General features: G+C 38.7%; 1 non-coding gene across 1 annotated transcript; it reads right to left on the bottom strand.

Annotated features, from left to right (window-relative positions):
• Positions 1 to 246: 246 nt before the first annotated feature.
• LOC118481575 lies at positions 247 to 353 on the bottom strand. The gene has a single exon (XR_004865786.1). It is a non-coding gene; the product is annotated as a small nucleolar RNA R71 (small nucleolar RNA).
• Between the last annotated feature and the right edge of the window lie 13,489 nt (positions 354 to 13,842).

Here is a 13,842-nt window from a genome sequence, read left to right as displayed (position 1 = left end):
TCCGCAACCTTCCACGGGCTTGCGGACGAGGATCCCCATCTACATATAACTAATTTCTTAGAAATATGTGATACCTTTCGGATCAATGGAGCATCAAACGACGCCATCCGCCTCCGTATGTTTCCATTCTCGCTAAAAGACCGAGCGAAAGCTTGGCTCAACGCCCTCCCAGCTGGTTCGGTAAACACCTGGGATGAACTAGCCCAAAAATTTCTATATAAGTATTTCCCTCCTGCTAAAACTGCTAAATTAATGGCTGAAATTAATACATACTCACAAGAGGACGGGGAATCCTTATATGAAACTTGGGAAAGGTTCAAGGAGCTATTACGCAAGTGTCCCCATCACGGCCTCGCAATATGGCAACAAGTATCCACTTTCTACAATGGATTGTTGCCACACACTAGGCAGACGCTTGATTCTAGCTCCGGGGGACTTCTAGGTAACCGGCGCCCACATGAAATATATAATCAGATTGAGGAAATTGCTCAAACCAATTTTCAATGGCACACCCCCCGGGGAAATAAGTCTATCGCCCCGGGCGCCCATAAAGTCGACGAAAGCACTTCTTTACAAGCCCAAATCGAGGCCCTTTCTTCGAAAATAAAAAAATTAGAAATGACAAAAACAGTCTCGGTTATGGCTTGTGAAGGGTGTGGTGGGTCACATGAAAATTGGAGTTGCATGAAAGAAACGGACGATCAACAAGAAATGGTAAACTACATTGATAATAGACCTAGGCCGTCGGGTCCTCCAACGGGAACTTACAACCAAGGATGGCGAAACCACCCAAACCTTGGTTGGAGGGAACCCGGCAATAGTAGTAACCAACAAACCCAACGAACAAACTTTCAGCAATCAAGAAATGAGTCACAAAATTTCACTCAACAACAAGGTGGACGAGAAAGGCTCGAAGATACTATATCTCGCCTCGTCTCTGACACTGATAAGAAAAACTCGGAAAGATTTCTACAATTAGAGTCTAATTTTAGGAATCAACAAGCTAGCATTCAAAACATAGAAAAACAAATAAATCAAATAGCTCAAAACTTTTCCGAGAGACCGCAAGGCGCATTACCTAGCAATACCGAAACAAACCCAAAGGCGCAAGTTCACCTCATCACACTACGAAACCGCACCGTGGGGCCTGCAGAAATACCGCCACCTACAGAAGAGACAATGCCAACACCTCTGCAGGAAAAGAACTCTCCTCCATCACCAGAGCCTACCAAGGCTCCTCGAGTTCCGTACCCCGGTAGGCTAATTCGTCAAAAGACCAATGAGCAATTCGCAAAGTTCGAAAGTCTGTTAAAACAATTGCATGTCAATATTCCTTTTATCGAAGTCCTAACCCAAATGCCCAAATACTCTAAATTTATGAGGGACTTCCTTACCCATAAAAAGAAAATTGAAAATTTGCAATTAGTTAATTTAGGCGAAGAATGCTCTGCCCTCGTACTCAATAAACTCCCCCAAAAGAAAATCGATCCCGGAAGTTTCACGATTCCATGCTCAATAGGGGAATCACCCGTTCGCAATTCCTTGGCCGACCTAGGGGCTAGCATTAACCTCATGTCCTCATCAATGTTCAAAAGGCTTGGCTTGGGAACCACGAGCCCTACAAAAATAAGCATACAACTCGCTGATCGATCCGTCAAGTTCCCACAAGGTGTCATCGAGAATGTCTTGGTAAGGGTAAGCAGATTCGTTTATCCAGTTGACTTTGTCATACTCGATATGGAGGAAGACACCGAGGTCCCCCTTATACTGGGGAGACCTTTCCTTGCCACAGCACAAGCAGTGGTAGACATGAATGACGGGACACTCACTTTGAGGTATGGGGATGATGAGGTGAAGTTCGGAGTTGGGAAGAGAATAGAGGACGACGACCCAGTCTATTACATGAAGGTTATTGATTCGAGCCTGGATGCCGCTCTCCGACGGTGTAACATGGGAAGCCAGGCATCCCACTCAGGAGATATATAACCTCGACTCGGGTCTAGCCAAGGACCCTTATAAACGTGGCGCACCACGGAGGCATTCCGCGGAACTATCCTTAGTTTAGTTTAATCTTTTAGTTTTTGCAGAATAAAACACACTCATGGTGGTAATGGATGAAAAAGGGAACGAGAAAAATGGAACCATGCACGAAGAACAGGGCAACCCGACAAAAATCTCCATCACAGAAGGCTCAACACGGGCCGTGCCCAACCAACACGGCCCCGTGCTGAGCCCCCTGCAGAAAATCACCCAGTTCAGGTAACTGGACACGGGCCGGGTTCAGCGGACACGCCCCCGTGTCCAGGCTTCTGTTTCAATTCTGTAATTTTTGTTACTGGCACTTGACCACGGGGCCGTGCCCGGTCAACACGGGGCCGTGTCCAGGATGCCAATAATATAAATCTTTGCTTTTTAACCCACTTTTACACATTCTAATCAACCAAAAACTTTATTTTTGGACACATTAAGGACAATGTGTAATTTAAGTGTGGGGGGGATGCTAAAACCTTGAAATTTTGCAAAATCCTAAACACAAGCCTTACACAAAACTCTATTGGAACCGCTAAACACCCCAATTTTTTTTCAAAAACTTTTTCATTTTTTTTATTTACTTGTCTTAGTTTAAGTTGGGAATAACAAGTTCTAAAAAGGTTATATTTTTACAAGTTTACAACCGATAGCGTCATGATAAAAAGAACCAACACAAGAAAATTATGAAACGGCATGACAAGCTTAGTTAAAAATTCGATTATATATACTTGGTCACATTAAAAACCCATTCCCACAAAAGTGAGTTTTGAGCCTTTATTGAGCATAAAAATACACATATTTAGATTAAATGCTCATTTTTCGTTTCTTGTGTGAATAGCCGCTCGGTTCTTACAAATCTAGAACTTGCCACGACGATACATTCCCGGTCCTTACCAACTTAAACCCAAGTAAGTAAATGATGGAGGCATTAGGACTAACCATTTTTCTTTCAAAACCATTATTTTTCATTTTTTTTACTACCTACCCAAAATCCCCCTAGATAGCCCCTTTGAGCCTAAACCTTTCATTTCATTACCCCAAAACCCTTTTTACCCACCAAAAACCTTTTTATTTTTTTTTTCACCATTTATTTTAGTAACAAGCTCGCTTTTTCGTAAACTCATCTTTTTATGTGACGATGAAAAAAAAATGATGATGAAGTCAAAAACAAACAAAAGCTATATAAAAGCTTGTTTGGAGAAATACTTCAAAAATAAAAAGTCACTAAAAACAAGGTATTCCACGAAAACCGACGCTTGTTACGATTTTCGCCCTTTTTACTAACCACTAACCAACCACCCACCTTTAACCCAAGCCTAACCCTTCACCCCAAAAGTCCTCTTGATATTTACAAAGGTAAAAAGTTAAAAAGGAGGAGGATTGATTGCTTGGCAAGCCTATGGAAGGCGTAAGTTCCATGCCGCTCTCGAGTGATTCACTAAAAATATACACCTTCGGCCGAGTGTTGAGTGACCTCCCGTGAGGTATGTGAACGTGTATATAAATGGAATTTTAATAAGGCATGCTATGCCCGAATAAGTAATTTATCTTATGAAAAGTTCAAAATAAATCATAACGAATAGGATTGTAAATAAATAAAAATAAAACCTATAAAAACCTTGGATTCCCGACACTCTAGGACAAGCTAAAAAACTTCTCTTCTACCTATTCCATTTGGGAGTGTAAGCCACATTTAAAGAGTTTTGCTTGAGGACAAGCAAAAGTTCAAGTGTGGGGGTATTTGATGTGTGTAAAATGCAACATATAAATCACATCAATTAAGGCATAAAAATAACCCTTTTTGAGTACTAATGTTGGAAAAATAGTGTTTTTGTCTTCCTTTTGCATTTTCAGGATTAAATGAGCTCAAAATCACAAAAGAAGCAAAAAGACAACTAATTCTAGCATAAATACAAGAAAATGAACAAAAGTAGACTGCCCGGACCCTCAACGGCACCTCCCAAGGCAAAGGAGAAGAAACAGAGTCTAAACACGCCCCGTGTCCAGCGAACACGGGGGCGTGCCCAGGAAGCAGCAGAAAAGACAAACCAGTAGAAGCTTCCATTGCCCACCACGGGGCCGTGTCCAGCGGGCACGGGGGGCGTGGTGAAAGTACAGCAGGCGCATTAATTGTAATTCGCAATTACAATTAATGAAGAGAGAGAATGTCAGACGGGCACGGGGCCGTGTCCAGCGGACACGGGGCCGTGTCCAGCCTTCTGTTCAGCCTATAAATAGAGGAGCTTGGCTTCATTCTCTCTCATCCCTTGGCACACCACCTCTCTCACACCTCATCCACCACCCACCACCACCATAACACCATCATCCACCACCATCATCCATTGTCCATCGTAGAGTGTGTGAGTCGTCTCGGGATCCAAGATTGATCGTAAGAGTTCTTGACAATCAAGGCCATGTTTGCCTAAGTCTCTTACATCACTTGGTGAAGACAAGTGTTTAGTATAATACTTTTTATTTTTAATCTTTTGCACTTTTTATTTGGTTTTGTATTAATGACTTTAATAACTAGTTACTTATGTTGAAGGTGATCTTTCCTTATCGTTTGTCCGTGGTGTCTTGGCATTATTTTACTGTCTATATAAAATAAAAGATTTTCACCATTCATATCTATATGGAGGTATGTTGGCTACCTGGTCGGGGGTTAAGGGAACGGTTTGGTAAGGGTCTTGCCCTTGTTCAGCGTTTAGAGGTCCTGCTTGGGACCTGGGTCAAATTTAGTAGGATCTCCTTCAATGCCCATAGGTATTGGATGGCGGGGATCCAAACTCTTTGACCCCCTCATAAGTTAACTACTATTAATACTATAACCCGGCTATTTAGGACTGTATCCCTGCTGACTCAGACTGCTTAGCCGAGGGTAACGTCACCGCCAAAAGCGGGGCCTACCACAATTTGCATTAATAACTTAATTCATTATCTTTCAATAATCCGACCCTTTAGGATTGTATCCTTGCTGACTCAAACTACTGGGTTGAGGGTAACGTCGCCTTCAAAAGAGGGGCCTACTACAATAACTAAGATAATCTCTTAAACAAGTGCAAAAGTGCAAAAATAATCAAAGGTTATACTAATACACATGTCGGATCCAAGTGATTCATCTTGTCTATCTGTTTTTATTTTATTTTTATTTTTCAGCATTTAGTTAGTTTTTATTTTTCTTAGTTTAAAATATTTTTCTAACCTTTTTGATTTGATTAGACGTTGAGGATAAACCGGTACTAAAAGCTCTTGTGTCCTTGGACGACCTCGGTATCTTACCAACACTATACTACGTCCACGATGGGTGCACTTGCCCATATGTGTGTTTAGTGTTAGTGAATATCGTGTTTTATAAATTTAAAACTTGGCTAAAAGTGTAAAAAGGGCTTAAATACTCATCAAAAATAATAACACACTTCACGCACATCAGAGCCAGAAAGTAGCCAAACCAAAACTGCAGTACCAACACACACCACACACCACCACAACTACTGTTCCACCACCATCTGTGTCTACAGCACAAAAACCACCATTACCATCAAAAACAGCCAAACCATCATCACCCCCTGCCAAAAAGCAGAAGACAACAGATGTTACAACATCTATTGTAATGGCAACAGTGGTTGAAACACCAGTTGTTTCAACTACTGTTTATCAGCCACTTATCACCACTCCAACAACTGCCATCATAACCCCTGCTCAAAAGCAGAAGACATCTGCTGATACATCAGTAGTTGTAATGACAACAGCGGTTGGGACACCAGTTGTTTCAACAACTGTTAGTCAACCATCCACCACTGCTCTCACCTTTCCTACATCACAACCAAAGCTCTTCAGTAGAAAAAGAAAGCCAATTTCTACCAGTGAGGGTATACACGATCCTAATGCTGCACAATATCCACTGGAACTTGAAGCTATCAAAAATGAGATGAGGCAATTCTATACAGAAGAAGATCCTTCAAAAAGAAGATTCTCCTCACTCATAGGCTACATGCCACCAGAGGATATGGATGATTACCTCAAGATCAAGGCAAGGAAAGCTAAACTAAGAGCTAAAGTTGAGAGTGAAAGTGAAGGTCTAAGCGAAGAAGGCATTGCTAAAAGACTGGATTTCTTCCTCACTAAAGTTAAGCAGATAGAAGAGTTTGCACAAGAACCGAACATAGAAAAGGCTGAACAACGAAGAAAATTAAGAAAACAATACCTAGCCTACATCATGAAAGAAAAATTATATCCTGCCGAAGAAACACAGTTTGAAGAATGGCCACTAATCGCTCTAAAGCATGAGGCTGATAGGATTGACAGAATAAAGAATGATCCTACAAAGAAGAAGAATGCTCCAAACTGGAGCAAATTCAAAAAGCTCATTGCTGACCTCACTGCTGAGTACAAAAGAAAGAAAAAGGAGCTGGTGGATGCAAAAATGGATACTGCTGAAGCCATATCAAAATGGTCAAAACAGCAAACTGATGAAGCCTATGAAAGGCTAAAGAAAAGAAAGATAACTGTTTCTAGTGCTTCAAAGAAACGTGAACAAATGATGAAGCTTGAACAGCAGATTGAAAACCTCATAACACTATTCAAATCAGCAGACAAACCTATTTTTGTGTCAAACCAAGAAGAAGGTAAACAGCTGACTGAAGAAGAGGTCAAAGAAAAGGAAGCAAAGTACTTCAAGGACACCATCATGAAAATGGGTCTAAAAGAAGACAGCTCAACAAAGCTTCAAAACCTTGTTAAGAAGGTATTAAACAAACCTGCATCACCAAACACTGCAACAGACATGTCAGAAATTGAAAGGCAAGAGCAACCTGAGAAAGAAACTGCAGAAGACATAGCTGCAGTAAACAAAGTTATTGAAGAAGCCTTTAAAAGAATGTCTGAAAGTCTGCAATTGTTCACAAGGCCATTATCTCCTAACTCATCAAAGAATAAATATCTCCCAAGAAACCCATTAGGTTTAAAAATACTAAATTGGATGTCTGATCAAAAGACCCACGTATTGACTCTTGTCAGAACCAATGGTGAAGTGAAGTACATATCAAGGAAAAAAGCACTTGGCCTAAATGTTGAAGATTTGCAGGATCTCCTTGAACTTACACTGTGTAAGGATGAAGATGACAAGAGTGCAAAGGAATTTGAAGCTGAATTTAAGAAACAAGCTAAGGAACTCTTGATGAGAAATAAAGGTCCTGAATAATGAAGGGTTTTGGCATTATCTGTTCCAGGGAGAGATTGTTGGGATTGAACCCTACCAGAGGAACAGATAATGTAAAGCCAAAACCGGATCACATCAGTGGACTAACAATAAGCAGCAGTTTACACTTTGCTTTCCCCTTGAATGTGGCTCAAACGTCTGATATGCTCCAATGTACTGCTTCTATAAACATCTGCTGAACTACAACTGCTGATCCTACATAAGGACTGATGAAGACTAGAAGCTCTGCTGCTCGATCTACTGCCTTGGTTCAAGCACTGCTGATCATGACAAGTACTACTGGGTTCACAGCAGTGGAAGGATGCAGGAGCAGTTTATATTTATCTCATGTAATACAATATAATATCAGTAGTTAGCAAAGCAGTAGTTGTATAGATCAGTAGATAGAGTTTGTTAGGTTGTTAGATGTTACTTTCATGGTGACGTCAGCTGAGATACATCAGTGGTTTGGTTTGCCTATAAATGGAGCAGTACTCTATGCTGTTACATTTGATTGATTGACTGAGTAGATTCTTCTTCTTCAGTCCAATCCTTTCATCTTGTGCAACCAACCTTGGGGTATCAGGCTGAGGGGGAGCATAGTATTGTAAGCATGCTTGTAATCTTTTGATTTTCATTGTAATCATTCGATTCAAAGTAAAACAAGTGTTTGACATACTATTCTCTTCTGTGTTTGTGTTTATAAAGTTTGTATCCATTTCCGCTGCACTTTTCACTGTTTAATATTCTTTGATTGATCAATTTATACAAACAAACACAATCATGAGAGCCTCCGATCTTAACAGTAAGTTTGTGTAAGAGGATCATATCAGTTTTTGAGACAAATCACTAACACCGTTAAGCTTTTAACATTTTAAGTTCTAAATGATTCACTTAGGTTGTCAGTATATTGGTCCACTTAAATTTTTATACAAAGTTTAACTGTTCCGAGATACGAGATTAATATTTTAAGAACTTGAACTTATTCACGTGTCCCACCTCAGAATATACTCCCGTATCCAGATCCCAATATTCAGTCTTACAGGTGAATATACCTAGATGATATCTGTAAGGGGTTAAATGCGAGACCATGAGAACTCAGGCTATTGCTTCCGCAAAATCAGAGAGATGATGGTTCGACTTTAGGTGTGTTCCCTTTAGAGAATCTTTTCTTCAATAGCACATGATTAGCATTTTGCAATGTTTCATCATTTTTGTACAGAGGGTGGTGCTTTTATTTCAAGCAAGCGAAAAGTATTATACTGGGACTAGGCCATTGCTTCTGCAAAATCAGAAGTCCCGAGATAATACCCCAAATATCACTAAGCATAAAGACCTAGTATCTCAGAAAGAGGGGTCTTTCAAACAAGATTTCGGGGGTTACTCATATATCCGAGAGATGTTCCCCACGAGATAAGTAAGTATTTGATATTTATGTTTATATCTCGAAAAAAATCTACTGAATGTGTAAACACCTACTGGCATATACTCAGTGAGATCGTTTATCACATTTTTAACTTTCCAATTCTTTAGCGTGCTGTGATAGTCCACTGATGTACTATCATTTCCTCTTTTTCACAACAAAACTCTTTTTTTAAAATTTTTCAATGTTTTTGACTTTTTCTGGATTTTATTATGTTTTTGGATTTTTCAAATTTTTCGAATTTTTACTTCCCCTAAAATCAAAATATGTTTCAATTTTGATTTTCTGGGAAAATTTGAAAACAAACTGTACAATAAAATGACAATTGTTGTGAATTGCTTCAAATCGCCATCCACTTGGCATAAACAATCAGAACTCCCCCTTACAACAAACTATTTTCCCATTATGATTTCAAAACACTTAAGTTTGTTTTAATCAAAATGGCTTTTCCAGAAAATAAGTTTTGTTGATTTCATAAACCACTTGTAGGTTAGGGGATTACTGCATCACTTTGTTTTTCAAACAATTTATATGAAAGTTAAATCAAGTTCAACGTAATGACCTTGATTAACCACTAGTAGGTAAAAACCCACTTTTCTACCACTTGTAGGTATACTCAAACAAACATATTCAAGAATGATGCCGATTCCTGCTCCACGATTACCAACTTGGGAGCTCCGGCAAGTCCAGAGTTTAGTCGTGATAGGTTCTATCCCAGATAGTAACCCGGGATGAACCATCTCCATCTGGTTTTTTCAATTTCTTCTCATAAAATTCTTTAACCCCCTTTACTTTCCCATCAATCATTTTTCCAAAAATGTTTTGAACAATGGGGTTAAAAACCTTTTCAACATCAAATTCTTTCTTTTCAGGAAAGAATTGATTTGAAATCTCAACTTTTCCAACTTTTGATTTCAAATTCTCAGCCCGCAACGGTGGAAAATTTGCATCATCCAAAGGCGGTACTGGTTTCTCTTCTTTTACAACAACTTGTGGCTCCTTTGATTTTGTGGAATCAGATTCATCGCCAAAACTATCACTTGAATTCTTAACAACCCACTTTTGGTTGTTAAGTTTCTCTTTTCTTTTGCAAACACTTTTCGAACATTCACCAACCTCAAAAATAGAATTTTCAAAAATTTTGAATCTTTTGGTTGGTAGTTCGTTTTTCTCAACAACTTTCTTTTTAAGTTTTTCAGAGACTTCCTGTTTTGATTTGTTTGCCATTTGACAATTCCTGGCAATATGACCAACTGTTTTGCATTGAAAACAGGTTCTTGTCTTCTTCTTCTGCTGAGCAATGCCTTTCTTCATTTCCTCTTGCTTCTTTGCAAGGAATTCTTTGTTTGTCTGCTTTCTGAACAATTGCTCTTTTTCTTCTTCAGTTGATTTTCCTGAAACAAAAAGAGTTTTTGGTTTATAAGTTTTCTCATTTTTACTTTTTTACTTGACGTATCGGACTCAGACTTTGACTCTGATTTTGACTCCGACTTTGACTCCTCTATTTTAGCTTTATCCCACACCTGATCAACCACTTTCTTTATTAACTCGGACTCATGATCAGTGTCAGATGATGTGGACGTGACATCAATGTTTTCTGGTAAGTTATCTAACGACTCAGACTCCCACTGTAAGTTTGTTGCTTTTTTGACTCTTTCCGAATTTGGATTTCGAGGAGAATATCCATTTTCGACCGGGGGTGGACATTTGTTATAAACAACACTTGGTTTCTTACCAGATGTCTTACTTTATCATCTTCTTTTGTTTCAGATTTCTTCTCTTCAGAAGTTTTTTCTTCTTCAAACGTCTTCAATCCTTCCACTATCGGATAAATCCTGTCAACCACAAAAGTAGAACATGAGTAGCTTTTTAACAATCTATTTACTCTCTCGGTTTCAATTCTTTGTGTTTCTAACTTCAATTCAAGCTCAACACACTTCTCAGTGTAGTAGTTAACACTATCAAGCTGTCTCATGTATGCTCCTTTAAGTGTCTTCATTGCTATAGCTTGTTCACTGCTCGTTTCGTTGTATTGATTCATGGCTTTGTTCAGGACATCATAGGACTCTTTCATCCTGTTCAAGTTGTGAATCAATTCACTGTTTTGCTTCTTCATAGTCTCACAGTTTTCACAGCTCTCAGACACTTTTTCTGCAACAACTTCCTTTTTGATCTCAAACACTGTAATTTCTTTGTCCTGCTTCTTTATCACACAAACCTCTTTTTCAACTTTTTTACTTTGCCTGGCTAAATATTTTTTCATTTTCTCTGCCCAATAATCATCAACAAGATAATTTTCACCATCATCTTTAACAATTTGAGCAACAAAAGCTTGACCCTTTAGAATTTCTTTATCCGGACAATACTTATCCCAGCTAAAATTCTCCCAGCTAAAACCTTCTGGTAATCTTTCATCATCTTGATCTGACATTTTGTTCAACATACATGCTTTACTCTCTTCTGAATAAATTTATCCCAACTTAATCCTTTTGATGAATTTCCATCATCTTGATTAACCAGACAAGCTTTCTTTGAATCTTCAAGCTCCTTTCTAGCATGAGCAGTTTGTGGCTGTTGTTGTTGATATGGCTGTTCAGCAACTTGATGATAAATTGCTTTACGATAGTAGTCATTGTTTCCAAAGGGATTTGGAACTCCACTTGCTTCACGATTTGTGCGCACTCTCTTGAAATGCCCCTTTTCCCTGCAATGAAAACAAGTAACTTTAGATTTATCAAATCCAAAAGTTGATACATTTGCATCACGGAAATCATCTATTCTTGTAATTTGTTTAAACTTTTCAGCTCTTCTCAACACGCTTGCCAAACACCATTTTATATCCATCAATTCCATCTCCTCAGCATCAACCTGATCGTAATCCTCTTTAGTCAACATAGGATTTCCGATCCTTCCCGCAACCAAACTACCATACGACTCTAGCACAGTCACCAACAGGGACATGTGACTTTTTGCAACTTCTTCCGAGTAATTCTGATCATTCTCAAGATTTAAGGCAATGTTTCATTGAAGAACTTTGCCACTCTTTGTTGCAGAAAAATGTGGATCAAACGATGGATATGACGAAAATCCCATTTTGCTACTAGATCCTTGAGATGAACTTTCAGAAGAACTTTTTGCATTGAAAGCAGTTTTAATCTTTGGAGAAATGTTGGTTTTATCATTAACACCACTTTTGTAATACAAACTAATGTCTTGTTCTCCATCGTAGTTCTTCATTCTTGCTATCTTTCGTTGTTCCATCTCTTGAGCTTCAAGTTGTTTAATGAACTCGCTTAACGTTAGCTCGTTAAAACCTGGTTTATTTTTTAACATCATAAGATAAGTGCCCCACTCATCATGTGGCAACGCATCAGCCAATTTTTCAATCGATTCATCTTTATCTTTATTGATGTTCAATCTGCTCATATTTTTTAATAAATTGCAATATCTTTCAATAATCTGCTTGGTGTTTTCACTTCTTAAACCACGGAATAGATCAAATTCTTTCTTCAAGAGTGACTTTTTGTTTTTGATCATCTCATCACTACCAATAAACTTTGATTCTAATTCTGTCCATATCGAATGTGCACTTCCGTTGTGTTGAAGTAAAATCGAGATGTCTTCTTTAATAGCTTGTTGCAACAGACTAACCATCATTTTTTCATCTTTATATTTCGTTTTCTCTTCAACACTCAGCTCTCTAATTGTAAGTTTCACTCTATTATCCCCAACTGGTCTACTATATTGAACTTCAGTATGTTCCCAAGCATCTAAATGATATGCTTGAACCCAGTTTTCAAAACGTTCAGCCCATCCACTATACTCCTCGATACTCATGAGCTTAGGCAGTTTTTGAGTTGTCCCTGTTTCATTTTTAAGCAACGTACTCTGAGTAACAGTTATTGAACTAGCAAAGGCATTATAAAACTCGTTCTCCATGATTTGGTTTTCAAAATCCACAAACAGTCAATTTCAAACGAAATAACCTCTTCATACGAAATGATCTTTCACACGGAATCAACCCTTTCACACGAAATGAAGTTCACATGAAATGAACTCTCACGCGAAATGACACTCTCAAACGGAATGACCAACTTGGTACGAAACAGACTGATTTCGTACGAAATGCACAATACTTTCACACGAAATACCTGTTTTGTGCGAAATGAAATATTGATTTCGTACGAAATGCAAAGTGATTTCGTACGAAATGAAATCTGATTTCGTATGATATAAAATCTGTTTTCATGCGAATTAAAACTCTGATTTCGTGCGAAATACAACAATATTCAAACGAAATGATATCTTGTTTCGTGCGAAATGAAACTTTCGGACAGTTTTTAAACAATTTGACCAAGTTTTACTTCGAATCAGAGTCTGATTCTTTCTAGGGTTTGTTAAAACACAGTTTCACACAATATGTTTGAAAATCAAGCCATTTTAACCATGAAATTTTGTTTAGTTTTGAAAAGAAGGTGTAGAAATCAGAAATTGCAGCTGAAAATGGTAAGAACTCTTCCTCCTGAGCTCTGATACCACTTGTAGGATCGTTTTCAGACCCAAACGAGTCGATCAGAAGAGAACTTGTCCAATATGAGAGGCGGAAACAAACATATTGGAGTTATTTCAGCTAGATTCACTTTAAATTGTCTCTTTTATTGAAAACACAATGTTTTACAGCCTGGAGACACTTCGGCAGCACTTCGTTGCCGGAATCAGATCGTTACAAATGACAAGGCACATCAGCTATTTATAGGTGAGCTGGTTTCGCACGAAATAGCTCGAACGAAAGCTGGTTTCGCACGAAACACTCCAAGTGAAATCAGTTTCATGCGAAATCATCATTTCGTGCGAAATACCCTCAAACTCTGATTTCTCGTTTTTCGTGCCCTGATCTATCTAATACAATACAAGACGAAGTCGACAGACGTATGCACCAACAAACTTAATTTGAGCACAGCTTATCATCCGCAATCAGATGGTCAATCTGAAAGAACAATCCAGACACTATAGGATATGCTTAGAGCTTGTGTGATCGATTTTGGTGGTGGGATTCGTATCTTCCGTTAATTGAATTCTCCTACAACAATAGTTGTCACTCCAGCATTAACATGGCTCCCTACGAGGCTTTATACGGTCGAAAATGTCGTTCACCAGTCTATTGGAATGAGATCGGTGAAGCTCAGCTTAC

This window comes from Helianthus annuus, chromosome 8, assembly GCF_002127325.2.
Source record: "Helianthus annuus cultivar XRQ/B chromosome 8, HanXRQr2.0-SUNRISE, whole genome shotgun sequence".
Lineage (NCBI taxonomy): Eukaryota > Viridiplantae > Streptophyta > Magnoliopsida > Asterales > Asteraceae > Helianthus > Helianthus annuus.
This window is presented reverse-complemented; position numbering and strand designations above follow the sequence as displayed.